At 39.3% G+C, this 17,514-nt stretch overlaps 1 protein-coding gene across 3 annotated transcripts in view; it reads right to left on the minus strand.

Moving 5' to 3' along the window:
* Nucleotides 1-17,514, minus strand: part of CACNA2D3 (calcium voltage-gated channel auxiliary subunit alpha2delta 3) — a 734,213-nt gene that overhangs the window by 64,534 nt on the left and 652,165 nt on the right. The window lies entirely within an intron of this gene.

The following is a 17,514-nucleotide window of genomic DNA, read 5'->3' on the forward strand; positions in this document are numbered from 1 at the left end:
ACCCCAGTGGTTAAATGTAAGAGATCCACATGGTCACATATTAAACCAGATTTATCTTTTGCTTAAGAAATCAAGATACTGAAGACACAACATAGTAGGAACTCAAATCAGGAGTTATGAAAATTGTATGCCCTTTACAGTTAAAATAAAGAAACTGAAAAGCGAGCACCAAAGCTATGGCAATTCTTTTTTTCTAGATTGGTCCCATATCTCAATAATCCAATTCTGTTGTATGTTGGAAAAAAACATACCTATTCACTACTGACAGGCCAGGAGGATAAGTAAAATTTAACTGCTGTGGAATTCTACACTACAGCGGAACCCTGCTGTGGGCTGAAGTCTTAAGTTGTCCAAAGTGAGCGAAAGGTGGCAGAAAGGCCATCTATAGATATTTGACCTACAGATATTTGTGTCAATTTTGTGAAAGTAAGCCCAAGGTGGAGTAAAAGGAATGAGGTAAAATGAGTATGTCATTTAAAATATTGTTGGTTAAAGGGTTTCAAGACTCCTGATGAGGTTACCAATGGTAACAAGTTATGAACAATTTAAAAATGGTTTACTAAATCATTATAATTAAAAGCGTATATGCTTTTGGAAAGGTATTATTAGTATCTTCATTTGTTAAAAGTTACAATTTTGAAGAAAATGGCAGAAATTACAGGACAGAAAGATTTAGGGATGCCTTATGTTGCATGCCTACTTCAATTGCTCCTGTTGGCCATTGCATAGAGGCAGATCTGCCCTGAGATCTGGCCCCTTCTGCTTCATGCTAGAGCACCCCTTTGTACTGGTGGTGTCTTCCCTATGGCTCATTTATGCTAGTCTGGTTGATGCACAAGGGCTAATGCAAGAATGAACTGGTACCTCACTGGGCATGCTCTAGCCTTAAATCCAATATAAAATTTCCCTGGACAGATCTTCCTACAGGTCCTCCATAGGAGCTGCAGTTCTTGGAGCCTTGGTGACCAAACAGGGATTCCAGCAACTTCACTGTCATTCATTATTGGAAAAAAAAATATCTCCAAATTGTTTTGGAAACTCTAAGGAAACTTCATTCATTCATTCTCTCTCTAAGACCTATGTTATGGACTGCTTTTAATCATATTTCCATTCTTCCATAATATCTTATTCAGACTGACAATTGGTATTTGTTTTCACAAATATGCTGAAGATGAAATCATGAGCACATTTTATACTGTATTACCAAATATAAAAATGTATGATATGAAACTCAAAAGATACTGCTACAATGGGACCATAAAATTAAGAACAGAGGAACATTTTCATATTGTATTGGTGTAGAAAAAGTTTTGTCCCTGCTGTGCTTCACATGCAATACTCAATGGTGCTCTCAGGGTGATCAGCACCCCTACAATGTCCCATTAGGCACAAAACTGTATCTTTAGGTGCCTAAATACCTTCAAAAATCTGGCCCTGAGTCTTTATATTTAGTAATAAATTTAATAGCCCATTTAACAGTTATTAAAAAGCACCTTTAATCAAAGGATCTCAAAGCACTTCATAAAAATAGTTAAGAATATTCTCATTTTACTGATGGAAAAAATGAGACAAGTAAGATGAATGAGAGAATTCATACAGTCAGTGGCAGAATTCAGAATAGAACCTAGGTCTCCTGACTCTAACCACTAGATAACAATGCTGCCTTTCTTAAAAGAATGCAGATTTAATTGTAAAGTAGCTTGGGGCTCAAATATTTCATTATGAAGTTCTGAAAGGCTAAAGGTCTGTGGATAGCCCAGAAAAATGTATTGGTTCTAAAATCTTTTTCAAGTATATTTGATTGTTCTTAGGGCATAAAATAATGTGACCAAAAAAAAAAAAAAATCCTGTGCTTGTCTCAGTGCTCTTGAAAAACACAGGGAATATATATTTCCTCATATGAAGCCTGCAAAAATGCTTTAGTATTACCTCAGGGGTTGAAAATAAAATTATTATTTCATTCACAAGCGTTGTTAGTTCTTTTGAACATGAGTTCAGTCAAATAATTATAATCTGAAATGTAGGAAACATTCGTAATTGCCATTTATTATACTTTACATACAGGTGACTGTTCAAAGCACTGCATGTCAGGAAAAATGAATGCTAAGCAGTTATTCACTCAAAAAGCATATAAAACACTATGTAGACTTCCTAATGACATTGCAAAAACCAGCATATAAACAATAAAAAAGGGATAGGATTAGAATGTCATATTAGGATATACTCTCTTCAAAGAAAACTCCTGTTGCTGCTTTCACCATAAAGTGTTAATGGGAGCTGTGTTTTCTCTTCTTGTCTTTCACCATAGAAATATATCATGTAGCACTTTGTTATTTAAAAACAAGTATAAGAAGGATTACAAAGCTGTCCTTGGGGGAATACTTCACAAGGGAAGTATGTAATCTGTTAGGCGTGATATTTAAAACTTTGCCACTTTTGACATCCTACGACCTCAACCAGCGCAGACAAAAATATGTTACATTTCAGTTTTACTTTCTTAAATAATATTGTACCTTAGAGATGAATGTTGCAGCCCTACTAATAGTCAAATAGCTAAATGATCTGAACAGTGTTTAAAAAAGTATAGAACACCACCGGTGGAGCTGGGAAAGCCCAACCCTGCAGTCTTCACACAAGTGAAACTCCCACTGAAAATCATGGGAGTTTTACATGAGTGAGAGCAGACCCAGCATTTCTGTCTACTCCCCCCCCCCCCGAGTCTGTCCAAGAATACATTGAAATTCACAGAGCTGACACCAACAAAAACAAAACTGCAGCTGCCTGCCTTCTCTCATCTTCATAAAGAGAGCACGCTCTAAGTTTTGCAGAAATTAGTCCCAGGATTTCAGTTGTCTTTATACTCCAACATTACATTGTGCAGTTCATTAAAATGTGCACATGAAATGTTTTACAGATGAGCTATGTCATAATTATCTCATTACAGTTTCAAATTCTCTCTCATGTGGTAAGTAATTCATACCGGGCATTAGGATATGTTCAGTATAAATTCATCTTTGATTTAAGCAAGGATATAGGCTGTGTATTTAACACTTGTCTACAAAGGTTTACTATGGAACTTGGGTGTTTGTAAAATGTTATCACAGAGAAACACTATTATGGTATATTATGAATTGCTCTTGTATGTTTATTACAATTACATTAAAATGGTCTTCCACACTCCCCCTAATGGTTGGCAGTTTCATTGTTCCAGTGGAATGTAGCATTCAAGGGAGGTCATAGTCATGGGGAGAGAAGAATCATAAAATATCAGGGATGGAAGGGACCTCGGGAGGCTATCTAGTCCAACCCTCTGCTCAAAGCAGGACCAATCCCCAACTAAATCATCCCAGCCAGGGCTTTGTCAAGCCTAACCTTAAAAACCTCTAAGGAAGGAGATTCCACCACCTCCCTAGGTAACCCATTCCAGTGCTTCACCACCCTCCTAGTGAAATTTTTTTTCCCTAATATCCAACCTAAACCTCTCCCACTTGTAACTTGAGATCATTACTACTTGTTCTATCATCTGCTACCATTGAGAACAGTCTAGATCCATCCTCTTTGTATCCCCCTTTCAGGTAGTTGAAAGCAGCTATCAAATCCCCCCTAATTCTTCTCTTCTGCAGTCTGAACAATCCCAGTTCCCTCAGCCTCTCCTCATAAGTCATGTGCTCCAGCCTCCTAATCATTTTTGTTCCCCTCCGCTGGACTCCTTCCAATTTTTCCACATTCTTCTTGTGCTCTGGGGCCCAAAACTGGCCACAGCACTCCAGATGAGGCCTCACCAATGTCGAATAGAGGGGAATGATCACGTCCCTCAATCTGCTGGCAATGCCCTACTTATGCAGCCCAAAATGCTGTTAGCTTTCTTGACAACAAGGGCACACTGTTGACTCATAACCAGCTTCTCGTCCACCGTAACCCGTAGGTCCTTTTCTGCAGAACTGCTGCCTAGCCACTCGGTCCCTAGTCTGTAGAGGTGCATAGGATTCTTCCGTCCTAAGTGCAGGACTCTGCACTTGTCCTTGTTGAACCTCATCAGATTTCTTTTGGCCCAATCCTCTAATTTGTCTAGGTCCCTTTGTATCCTATCCCTACCTTCCAGCATATCTACCATTCCTCCCAGTTTAGTGTCATCTGCAAACTTTCTGTGGGTGCAGTCCACGCCATCCTGCAAATCATTAATGAAGATATTGAACAAAACTGGCCCCAGGACCAACCCTTGTGGCACTCTGCCAACTAGACATGGAGCCATTGATCACTACCCGTTGAGCCTGGTGATCTAGCCAGCTTTCTATCCACTTTATAGTCCATTCATCCAGCCCATACTTCTTTAACTTGCCAGTAAGAATACTGTGGAAGACCGTATCAAAAGAAATCTCTTAAGCAGCCATGGCCTGTCCCATGGAGGGCTTTGAATGTCAGGGGAGAAACCTTGAACTAGTCTTTCCAGTATACAACTCTAGGGTGATGTGTTCACAGTGACCTGCGTTGCTAAACAGGCTGCCCTACTTTTTAATCATTGGGAGAATTTTCAGGGCACCTGGTTTCCTCTCCAGATAATGAATTGCAATGATCAACTCTGAAGGTCAAGAATGTATGAATCACCTTAGCTAGGTGTGTGTCCAATACGTGGAGACACAATCTTCTGGCCAGACGCAGATGAAGTTGGCACTTTCTGCTATCATGACTATTTGGGCATTGAGGAGTCCAAAAGGGCTTATTGAACAATCTATGGGCAGAGGCCTTCAATAGGGGCATATTCTAAAGGGGCATATTAAAAAGGAAATAATCTCTTCTGCTAATATCTCTACCATCTTGCCAGGATTCAGCCTTAGCCAGCTGCTCTCCATCTCGATACTGACTGCTGGTTAGGTCTTCAGAAAGCTAGGAGACTTGGCATTTAGGAGATGTCGAGCTGGGCACTGACCATGGTACTTCAGCCCATGTATTTCATAGTGCAGTCCCACCTCACACCCTACTACTATTGTCTGCTTATCGATAACAAAGTTGATCCTTAGTCTTCAAAATATGAGAAAAAGGTAAAATCAAGACAAGATAAAAACTAATCCACTGCTGTGAGTTTCCCCTCATAACAATCTCTTCAAACAAAGCGAGAAAACCTGTACTAGGGGAGTTGCAGCTGTTCCTCAGATCAGGTCAATGTTTTCAAATGAAATGCTACTGAGGGTACACCATTGCGTCAGCTGTGGCTACAGCATTGAAACAGCTGAATAATAGAAGAGATAAGATTGAATCCTGTTTTTCCTTCTGTACTAAGTGCACAATTAAAAGATAGCTGGAGCTAAAGAAGCCACATTGGGTAGCACTCCCTGTGGGGTTCATTACACTCCTGTCCAAACTATGTACACTATATGCTACTTAAGAAAAGTAAAGAACAGAATCTGTTAGCCACTAAGCAAAGGTGACTTTGGCTACGAATTCTTGGGAGCCCAACTGAACATTGTATTGTGGCCCCAAAACACCACATAGGTTGGAATAGAGAGGAATGCTGAGATATAAGTGCCACGTTGATGACATTATGTGATGCCGTCCTCCTACAGTATTGTGTTGACATGATGATGCTGTGTCCCGACACAAATGCTGGTCTCACAGGCCATGCCAGGATGGCTCTGTTCAGGGATGAAGTGACTCTCCAGATGTTGAAGGTTGAATACTTCTCTATATGATTAATTTGGCAGAGTACAGCATTAAAAGAGATTAATGGCATCATCAGTTACAACAACAAGTGAAGTTAAAAGTGAAGGGGTAGTTTGAAACTTAAGGCATGTCCATATTGTGAATATTTGTACTGGACCAGGCAAATCCCTAGTGTAGTTGTGCTGCACTGGTGTAAAACAGGGCTTGCAGTGGTATAGTTTACTGTAATTTATGCCAGTCGAGCAAATCTACATTACTAGTTTGCACAAATCTATATTGTGCATCACATTACAGGAGTATGGGGGCCCAATTAATTAGTATACACAGGACTATAGGGGGCCCAATTAATCATTGCTCTGTATCTTGTGTACTTATTTACCACCACTCTTGTCTAGTAGCATTTTACACTTACGTTGCACAAGGTGGAGGATTCAGCAAATCAGACCCAGAAAGTTACATGGAAAAATGTTCACCTGAAGTGAGTTACTCTCATTACCACTTATGAGTGATGAGTTCATCCTCCAATGTCCCACAAATACAAAGTCTGAGTTTTAGCACAGCAATACTGTGCTGAATGTATATAATCCAAACATTTGATACCATATGAAACAATAATTTGCAGTCAACTTACTAGCAAGGCCAACAAATAGCCTTTGAAAGCAACTAAGGACAACAGGCAATATTAACTCTATGGAAAGATTTTTCTTCTTTTGCAAAGCTGCCCATATTCGTCAGCGCCCAGGCTATGAAATAGCAGATGGTAGGGACCTACAGTTCAAAGCTCAGTTTCAAGAAGGGAGTTGCTATTCTGCCTTTTCAACTGTGTATCATAATCTAGTCAGTCATTTTAAAGCACAAATATGAGAACATAAAGACTAATGTGCTTGTTTAAAGGATCAAAATGCAAAATACTAGTTGTGATTAATCACTCATTTAGGCTGCTCAGTCCAAATACTTAGTTACTGGTCAGTTGCAATGCAATTGCATGCAAAATTTTGCTTCACTTCATTTGCTAATGGATTCACTTGCGTGTGTATATTTGCCAGTACAGGTACATTATATTTAAATAATAGATGGGTTAAAGGGATCACTGAGGGAATAATTCTACTGAAAGGTGAGGGTGGATGGTTTATAATATCACCAGAAAGCTCAAGTCTACACTGTAGCCCTTTGGTTCTTTTCCTTTTTCAATTATATTGGAACTGCACACTGCTTTTAAGTTTCAAAACATATGTATATGGTGACCAGATAGCAAGTGTGAAAAATTGGGATGGCTGATAATCTTATGAAATAGACATAGTACAGAATGGTTTGGTTGATAAGACACTGAACTGACACTTAAAGACTTGGTTCAATTCCTGGTTCAGCCACAGACTTCCTGTATAACCATGGACAAGTCAATTCATCTGCTCTGTGCCTCAATTTCACAGGGGTGTGGTGAGGATAAAATACATTAACGGGGAGGTGTTCAAATACTACAGTAATGAGGTACATATGTATCTAGAAATACAGAGAGAAAACAAATAACCCCTCAGAATGGACCAGCATTTCTCACACTATATGGGTAAAACCTATGTTTGAAAACATGGTCAGCAAACACAAAAAGCAAATTTTTAGCCATATAAGGAAAATGTTGTGGCTCTGTAACCCTTTCATCATCAGATAACCTCTTCTCTATGCACTGGTGTATGCTGAAATTACAGGAATTCCCACACTGAAAATATAGGGCCTGCCTCTTCCTGTAAAACAAGTGAGGGCAGCCAGACTTGGCAGTTCTATGAGAGGGGAAAAGTGGTGGCATCGTAACGACTTCTATAAGCCAGGCTGGGGTTCTGTAGGTTTTTTGAGGGCGAGTTTCGGGCAAAAGTGGCAAAGCCAAAAATCATCTTCACTCTCTGGGCTATCCAAATGGGAGTGAATGGTACTTTGAAGTTAAAACTGCACTGACTCTCACCAGGGGCGGCTTCGGGCACCAGCCCAGCAAGCAGGTGCTTGGGGCGGCCAAGGGGAAGGAGCGGCACGTCGGGCTGTTCGGCGGCGGGTCCCTCTGGGAGGGAAGCACCTGCCGCTGAATTCCTGCCGAAGAAGAAAGCAGCGTGGTGGAGCTGCCGCCGGAGTGCTGCCGATCGCAATTGCGATCGCAGCTTTTTTTTTAATTTTATTTTATTTTTCCGCCACTTGGGGCGGCAAAAACCCTGGAGCCAGTCCTGACTCCCACGAAGCATCCTCTACAGTTCTACTGTGAAGTTGTGAGGGACAGCATCCAATGGGAGGGTCAGGGTCTGTCCACAAAACATCATGGAAGAGCCAGCCACTCACATGGAGGCTCTGGGACCAGTCGAGATGGAAGCATTGTTCCACACGGCAGCCTGGGTTCAACAAATGTGGAGGCCCATGTTCCTTTCTCTACTCCTGACTCTCCTCCCCTGAAGATACCATTAGAAAGTGAATGTTGTGGACTATCCAGAACTCTGTCTCCTCTCTTTCCACAGAGGATACAATATGGCCCATGATTAGTGATCTTTTCTTGCTGGATTCTTTTTATTTAACAAATAACTTTTATGACAGACTGAGGAGTAGTTTAGTTGTCTAACCCATAGGTGCTGGAACTAGGGTGGCCGGGGGTGCTGCCGCACCCCCAGCTTAAAGTGTTTTCCATTATATACAGTTTACAGTTTGGGTCAATGACTCTCGCATTCCCACTATAAAAATGGTTCCAGCACCCCGGCCTAAACTGGAGTTTAGAAAATTCACAGATTGTTAGGGTAGTTTTATATTGATGTTCAGGCCCTCATCTCTCTTCCTCTGCTAACAATTACTTTACTTTACATTAAATTTAACGCTACTCCAAAGTCAGAAATATTGGAGTCGTATCTTAACCAGAACTTAGTAAGAATGATGGGCAGGTTTATAGGAAAGGGAAAGGAGGGTGGAAAACTAAGCCCTTGTTTCTGATGTAATCCTTAGCCACGATTTTACCATTTCTGTCTTGACTACTACAATTCTCTCCATTACAATCTTCCTAAATCACTAGTGTGTAAACGTGAACTATTCCAGAATACTGTAATTATGCTATTGTCTCTGCAAACAAGGAAATAGCTCATGTTGTAGCCTGTGAAATGAGGTGCTATCTCAGATTAGGTTCAAATCTGTTCTCTTAAGTATCCTGGGTTTTCAGATTAGCCACGGACCAAATAGCCATAGAGACTGGACAACCTTCTCACACCAGAGATGATTTCCGAGACATATTGTGAAGCAGCATGTTCTGTAACTGTCTACAGTGTGTCTGCATTGTAGATTAAAGGAGTACTTCCATCTCCAGAGCTGAAAGTCTAACACTTTTCGCAAGTGCTAAATTCACCTCAAAACATATATTTAACATATCCTGTAATGAGGACTTAAAGAGGATCGTACACCCAAAAGTCTCTTAATTCCAATAACTTTTAAACAACAAATACATATTTCAGTCACGGCATTATGTAACATAAGCATGTTCTAGTGTCCTCTACTGTAGCTATCTCCTGAGATAAAATAATTAAGAACATAAGAATGGCCATACTGGGTCAGACCACAGGTCCATCCAGCCCAGTATCCTGTCAACCGACAGTGGCCAATGCCAGGTGCCCCAGAGGGAGTGAACCTAACAGGTAATGATCAAGTGATCTCTCTCCTGCCATCCATCTCCACCCTCTGACAAACAGAGTCTAGGGACACCATTCCTTACCCATCCTTCTTTCATCACCTAAGGAAGTATTAAAAATTATGAGTTAGCACTGATATACTATTAATTGTTACATTTATAATTACTGAATGATAAAAAAATAAATATGGCCAATGATTGTACCAAACTATTTACTCCTTTCCTGTCTGAAGTACTTGTATGCACCTTTCTTCGAGCACAATGCAATACCTTTCCCTGTAAGAATAAAAAACTATCATTTATGAATTTGGACAGAGTGTCGGAGGTATTGGTAAACAATGTCTTCCAAAATGTGCTATTTTTTGTATTCAGTGCAGATTTTTAATATATTTTCTGATGGCTTCTCCAACATGAAGATTTTTTTAATGGAGTGTTTTAATTACAAATGTCAGCACTGACATTATTCCACTGGAGAGGTCACAATTACACAGGACAAGTTAATACCGAAAGCAGAGGGTGAAGAAGAGGAAGAAGCTCTTAGTCTGCAAAAAGTACCTATGTATTAGCTGCATCTGCACATTATAATGAGAATCTCCTAGAGTTAAAATAATGTATATAATCAATTGGTCCTTTGCCATGTTCAGAGTTTAAGGAATATTATAAAACATTGCTTCACCATTTTGAAGTATGACAGATTCAAACCAAGCAAGGAAGCTACCTAGACTATACAGGATTGTGCCATTGTTTCCAAGTTGTTTCATGTTTATTCCTATTTGCTTCTCCCAGTTAAACAGTGTAATGTTTGCTTGTTTGTTTGTGGTTTCTTTCTTGATAAAATGAATAATGGTAAACTACACTGATTCATAATTGAAGGGACACTATCAACCTGGTGCAGGTCCCCAAATGTATTTCTTTTATAAGAGGAAAGTATATACTCCCATATCTATATTTATATCTATGGTTACAACATATCTAAATATCAAATCAATATTGTATCTGTATGCACGCACACACACACACACACACACATCTCCTGCCTCAACCTGAACTATGGCGTCGCTATCAGTGCTTATTTTGTCCATAAAATAACCTATTGTTAACCTATAAACAAACTTAAAATAAAAACGTTTTTATAAATATTAAATTACATGCAGCTGCATACACACATATTGAAATAGTTTCTGGATAAAATGTTTCCGGGTTCTCAATGGTATTAAAAATTGTGCCACTATTATTGATACCTTGATTTAACTGTTATAGGCACAAATATTTGGCAACGTTGCACACACAGCTAAGGTTGCAAATATAATTAATGATGCCCCCACAGCTTGGTAGGGTGCTGAAGCATAGTTTGCTAAAGTCCAAGATGTCACAAGACAGCTCCCTTGTTGGAGCTATGGAGATGCCAGGTATAAATGAGTTAATGCTCATGAGTGGCGATAGTGGAGAGCTGAAGTTCTGTACAATGCTCTAAGTGAACCTTGAAGCTGCTGCCCCTCCTCCTAGAAGATTTTTGCAATTAGTGGTGGGGTCAGTTGTTCTGGCTGGGGAACTCCAAAGATAGAAGGAAGGCTGTGCCAACTGGCATCTCCTCGAGGCCAAAGGAAAGCAGAAAAAAAGGCAAGCATGGGCGCTTGATGGGAGGCAGCACAGAAAGGGGAACAGAATGATGATCCTTGGAGGCCTAAGTTCATTGAAACTCAAACCATCAGGGAAAGCTTGGTTTGCAGCCAAGCCTTGACAAGCTGAATTGTGGAGCTCAGTCTGTGAACACCACCACTAACCAGACCCTCTTTGACTCCCTGACACACGTCTTCCTTCTGGAGGACTAATGAAGCAGCCGCAGGAGGAAACATGAAAAGGAAATAAATTGAGTGAATACATGAAAAATATATAGATGCTGCTGACTGAAAATACATGGTATTTCAAGCAGGCTTTAGTGAGATGTTTGGAAGAAAACAGGTATCTGTAAATTACCATTTTGACAGTTAGACTATATTTCAAACTTTACAAGGTAGCAGTTGATATGCTGCCAATATTTTAACAAAAGGCTCCCACAAAAAAATGTTCTCCTTTACCCTGTGATAAGCCTTGTGTACAAGGGGTGAGACTCAGGGGAGGCACTCGAAAATCCATTTGTTGTTTTCCCATTTCAACATAAAAAAGCTCTCTCATAACCATGGAGGGAGGTAACCGCTTGGCAAACTTACTTCACTGGAAAGATACACAGCTTGTTCCTGAAAAATATAATGAGTGCATCGATAGTACAATGCAGCGTTTTCTCCTGTGTAATCTGAAGGTGGGACACAGGCTGGGATGGAAATGTGTCTGGTGTCTGCAGAATACTCCTGTAGATTTTTAGAAAACACCTGACACCTAATGCAATCTGGTTCATTTCATTTCCAATAAGGTGTCCTTTGGTAGTATTTTTACGAGTCTCAGGAATGATATACAGGTATCCAGAGAGGGGGCAAAGTCCATCTGAGGCAGGAAAACTGTTCTGGTGGCAGAATTTTTACAAGGAATTCCTATGAGCCTTTAGGAGCCCTCCCTCCAGCACACCTCCCAAGAAGGTATCTATTCTGAAGGATATTTCTTAACTCTGATGATAGAGGAAATATGTAAAGATGGAAACCTAACTGTACTATGACTAAAATAAAGCAAATTTAATTTTAATAACTCTCTAACCATTTTATAGTTTTATAGCATTTGCTCATTCACTTTTTGGCAATATTCAACGACATCCCATGACTGGAACAAAAGAATATACATTTATAAATCTTAAGGGAGGCGTCATGAAATGTCATGTACTTAAAAAAAATCCATTTACTCTACTTGTTACAATTAAGGTTTTAATCTTACTAGTTGTTAGTGTGGCTTAGTTGGTATTCCTTTCACCTCTGGGCCAAAGGGTCGTGGTTTCAAGTTTCTAATTAGCGAACCTCAAGAGGCTCAGAGTTCCAATAAACAGCCACAAGTTGTGATCCTTATCTGAACCCTTTGAGTCTGTGACTCCACTCTCCCATGAGACTCTTCCACAGTTAGTCTCAACTGAAATGCAGCAAGAACAATCCTTCTTGCCACAGTTCCCTTCCTTTAGTTCCAGTCCTGGTCACCAACTAGGTTCAAAAATCACTGATCTACACATTCCATAATCTCAAGGAAGACTGATTACAGAAATGAGTGCAGCTTCTCTGGTTTCTATTTCCAAATAGGTTGATCCATTCCCTAGTTCAAGTTTTAATGCTAGAACTGTGGCTCATGCCCAATCCTGACACAATAGTGGCAGGTCCTGCACTGTTAGGCATAGCATTCTTTAGATGCTACTGAAGAAAAGAGCTCTCTTCCTGGTGACTAACAGTTATTGATTCCTTATAGATCTGTGCTAGGTTTTGTGGAGCCCTACATGAAATAACTTTTGGGTTTACATCCAGTTTCTCCCATGCGTGACTAGGTCCCTCCCCCCTCACCTCCGCTTCTCCTTACCCATGGAACACAACCTGGCTGCCGCCTTCATTCCTACCTGCAACTTCCCTGTGGTTCAATGACCTCATTCCTCTCATCCGTTTGTTTGTACATCCATAGATTGGGAAGCAAGGAGATGGGGCAGAAAAGCAGGGTTCTAAGCAGGGAAAGAGTGAGAACAGTTGGGGAATTCAATTTCTGCTGCACCCTGATGGTTTTAGTTATACTGTACCACAGACTGGTAACAATACTCCATCTAGCATGATGGGTGTATCCATCTAGCGCCAGGTCCTTGGAAGCATGAGACCCTGTTGGTCCGACAGGCCTAAGACGAACACTAGAGAAAATCTCTGTGTCCAGGTCAAAATTCCTTTATTCATCATCACTTGAAACCAACATTCAAAAGTATGTGTCTGATCTATTACTGAACAGATAATAGTTGCCATGTTCTTCAGTCTACACAGTCCCTGTGCTATCCCACTACACTATAAATTGCTTCGGGTTACCATGACTATAAGTGATATTATATAAAGTCAAGTTCTATTCTATTGTATTTTCTACGTGAGAAGTATCTGATTACATGAGCATAACTTGCTAACTTTTCAGTAGCACGTATCTCTGTGCTAAATATTTTTGAAGTAAAATAGCTATTTGCTGTAAGCAGGGGCAGCTCCAGGCACCAGCGCAGCAAGCAGGGTGAAGCCTGCCGGTCACCGTGAGGGCAGTAGTTAGGTTGCCTTCGGTGGCATGCCTGCGGGAGGTCCGCCAGTCCCGCGGCTTCGGCGGCAATTCGGCGGTGGGGACGTCGAAGGCACGGGACCGGCGGACTTCCCACAGGCATGTCGCTGAATCTGCGTTACCAGCGGACCTCCCGCAGGCATCTGCTGAAAGCCGCCTGACTGCCATGCTTGGGGCGGCAAAATACATAGAGCCGCCCCTGGCTGTAAGAACCAAAAATAGCTTGGTCTTTTCTGTTTTTTGTTTTTTGACAACATGAATTAGTTTAAGCACATTGTGGTAATCTACAGATTTAGGAGCTCTTTTTAGAAGTGTGTATGCACAAAATAGCTGGTGCATCCCTTGGGGATTTTGTGGGTACTCGTACCTTTGTGTGCATGCAACTCTGATGTGCATGGTCACTTGAGGCATTCTGTGTATGCAATTCTGGAGCAAGCAAAAGTGTGCATGCACTTTTTAAAAAAAAAAATCTGTGCCTTAATTTTTGTACCTCTTAACAATTTTTAGTAGGAGAGAATAAATTCAAAAAACATGGACAGTAATCGGTAGTCTCTATAAATGGCATTTGCTGTAAAAGCAGCTTTACCTGCCTGTTATCCACTCCTTTGTTTCCTGTTTGCACAGAAAATGCAGTTTTCTTTAGTCTGTACATGGAAGAGAACAGAGTAACATGTTTGTTCAATGTAAGCATAAGGTACTTAATACCTTGGCTAAGAGCCAACTATCCTGAAGTTACCCTGAACTGTAAATTTAAGCCATGTTGAAACAAGAAGTCATTAAACAAATACTGGATTTTCCTGTACTGAAATGCAGGACTTTCTCCTTTTCATTATCCTCCCTCTCATTTTATCTACTTAAAAGAAAAACAGGGATTCTTTCAAAAAAGATCAGTAGTTTGTGTGTTTATTGTTTCTCAATATAGCAATTACAGGCATGCCTGGCGAGAACTTATCAAAATGTATTTCAGAAGATTGATTAATATGAATTATACATCCGTTTCCATATTTTAAGTTGTTTAACCTCATTCCATGAGAACACTCTTCCATTAGCATTTTGAAATCTAATCAGGAAAGGCAAAATTAAACTTGGGGCCAAATGTTGTATCTGGATGCTCATGCAATCCTTATTGATTTCACTGGGACTTACATATATATTTGCGAAAAGAATTTAACCCTTGACTCCCCAATCTTACATCAAAAAAGCCAAATGTGTGAATTAGGGAACCAATCTGGACAGGTACTGAGCACCTTGCAGATAGGGTTCTTGGGATTGAGTGACAGCCTTCATTTTGATTTTGCTATCTTGCCTTATTTCATCCTTCTAGTCGGAATGCTATTCAAATGTAGAGCTGAGCAGAAACAACTGATTTTTTCAGTTCACTGGCTGAACCGGAAAAAAGGATTTTGTTTGGGGCAACCTAAAACAAAAATTCTACTAATTTTTCACCAAACCAAAAAATGAAAAACTGGGGTCAAACAAAACCTTCAGTTTGAACCAAAACAATTTTTTCATTTAATTTTCAACTTTTAACCCTTTTTATTTTTTTTAAATGAAACTGAAGTAAATTTTGACTTGAAAAGCTGATTTGAACAAAAAAATTTCACTTTGAAAATGTCAGAATGAAACATTTTGATTTTTTTTCTGAATTTTGGAGGGGTTTATGACTGATACAATTTGACATGAATTTGCAAAATGTTTCAGTCAACCCCTATCTACATTTGTCAACAAAAAAATTGCATCTAAAAATTTCAATCAGTTTTACGCAAATGTTGTTCTGTCTGTCTTTTGGTAGCCTTTTAGGTCCTTATGCACTAAGGCATAGTTTTGTTTTATGACTTGTATATTACTTTATCTAAATAATAAAAAAATTACAACTTTTTTAAAAATAGACTACAGAATAAAAACAGTAAAAATAATAATACTGATATTTAACATATATAATGGTTTAACATGTTCAAAGTGCTGTATAAACATTAACTAATTAATCCTCACTACCTCTTGTGAGGTAGGTAAGCACTATGGCACTATGCACTTAAGCATATGCATAATTTTGAGCATATTAGTCATCCCAGGAAAGTCAATGGAACTATTCACATGCTTCAAGACAGGCATGTGCTTAAGTGCTTTGCTAGATTGGTGTCTAAATTCTTTCTCCCAGAATATAAAGAACAAACCTTACCCCTGAGATAAGGGTCAACCTAAAGGAGCCAGATAGGGAAAGGCCAAGGAAAGAAGCAGCAACTAATTGAATTGAGAAGCATGTGGCAGCTGGGGCAAGTGAGGGCAGATAGATTGTTGATTTATTGGACTCTTTAATACCCCAGAAGAAGTTTATTTGGACTTTGTGACATGGCTGGAGAGCCAAACCACTGAAGACCCAACAAGGTCAATTGGCAGCCTATCGGGGACAAAGGGGGCAAGAAAGGGCACAACCCGCTGTTTGAAGGTGCTCCAGAAGTGAGTGTGCCTTTATAGTAACATTTTCAAAAATGCCTAAGTGATTTAGGAGCTTAAGTCCCATTAAAAAAATTAGGTAGGCTCTTAGGGGCCTAAATGCTATTGACTTTCAATGAGATTTAGGTTTCTAAGGGCCAGATTTTTTAAAAGGTAGTTAGGTCCCTAAAGATGAAGATAGATTCTTAGTGAGATTTTCAAAAGCACGTAGGTGCCTAACCCATCCTGAAACTGATGGGATTTACGTAATTAAGACCCAGATTTTTAAAGGTATTTAAGGCATTGCTGCACTTACGGTTTCAATGCTTAATTGAGTTAGGAGCCTAAATCTCATTTTCAAATGGATTCAGGCACTTAGGCACCTAATTCCCTTTGAAAATCTAGGCCTAAGTGCTTTTCCACTAGGTGCTTATCTGTTTTTTAGGCGCCTAAATATTTTGAAAAATTTGGCCCTAAGTGCCTAAATACTTGGAAAACGGGATTTAGGCACTTCAGTTACTTAGGTGCTTTTGAAAAATATCCCCATTTTCCCCACACTTTTGCATTATTTTCTAAAATGTTCAGTTTATTAACATTTCCATTCAGTATCTTTAATTAATTATAATAATGAATAAGGAGAACACTTTGCATTTCTTGCTACCTTTCAAACGTAGATGTCAGAGTGCTTTACCAATATTAACTAAACCTCACATCACATCTATGAGGTAGTGTATGTTTTTTTTCTCCCTATTAACTGGAACTTCTTAGCTCCAGAAAAAAAGAATAGAAACTAAGCTGTAAACCACTGAAAACTAGTTTTCTTCTGTTTCACTAAAAACAAAGGAAATACAATAAAGTATTAACTTCAGTAAAACATTTTTAGGGATTTAATTTTATTCTGGTCTTAAATCATTTTTATAATAAAAATGGTAAAATGAGAGTAGATGGAAAAATAGGAGGATTACATACAAAACTCTTTGCTTGAGTCAACAAAGGAGTTAGAAAATGGTGTCTATAAGGAGTTCTGCTTCGAAGACACATAATTTCTGCATATGTAAGGATATGCTTATAGGGTGCTGACTTCATAGCTGAGATTCTTTTTAATTTAATTCACTTATATTAGATTATGGTACTGATTATGATCATATCCACAAATCAGTATTTTAACAGAGTTTCCATGGGAACACTATATGCCCCTGTTTTTTAACTTTGTAGACAAGGCTATGCCTGTTTAACAAGTTGAACTAGTTTGATGAGGACAACATGTTTTGTTTAAGTTACATTAACTGAGGCCAATATTTCCTAATTGCATTACCAGGAGAAACATTTACAGAAGTTCTTCTTTGTGGAAAACCTTCCGTAGTCCAGAGTTTGAGTCATTTTAATCACTGAAGAACAGGAAACATCAGCACTGCCATTTCTTATCAAACTGAAAATGTGTTAACTGTTCTTAAATCCATAAAATTTAATCCTTTATTAAATGACAAAATTAGTCTTGTTTTCTAGTCTTCAGATGTAAGAAAATTATCCCACAGGATCTAGATTTCTGAGAAATTCCTACCAGAGAACACATGCTTATG

This window comes from Malaclemys terrapin, chromosome 7 (assembly GCF_027887155.1).
Source record: "Malaclemys terrapin pileata isolate rMalTer1 chromosome 7, rMalTer1.hap1, whole genome shotgun sequence".
In the NCBI taxonomy this organism is placed as follows: Eukaryota; Metazoa; Chordata; order Testudines; family Emydidae; genus Malaclemys; species Malaclemys terrapin.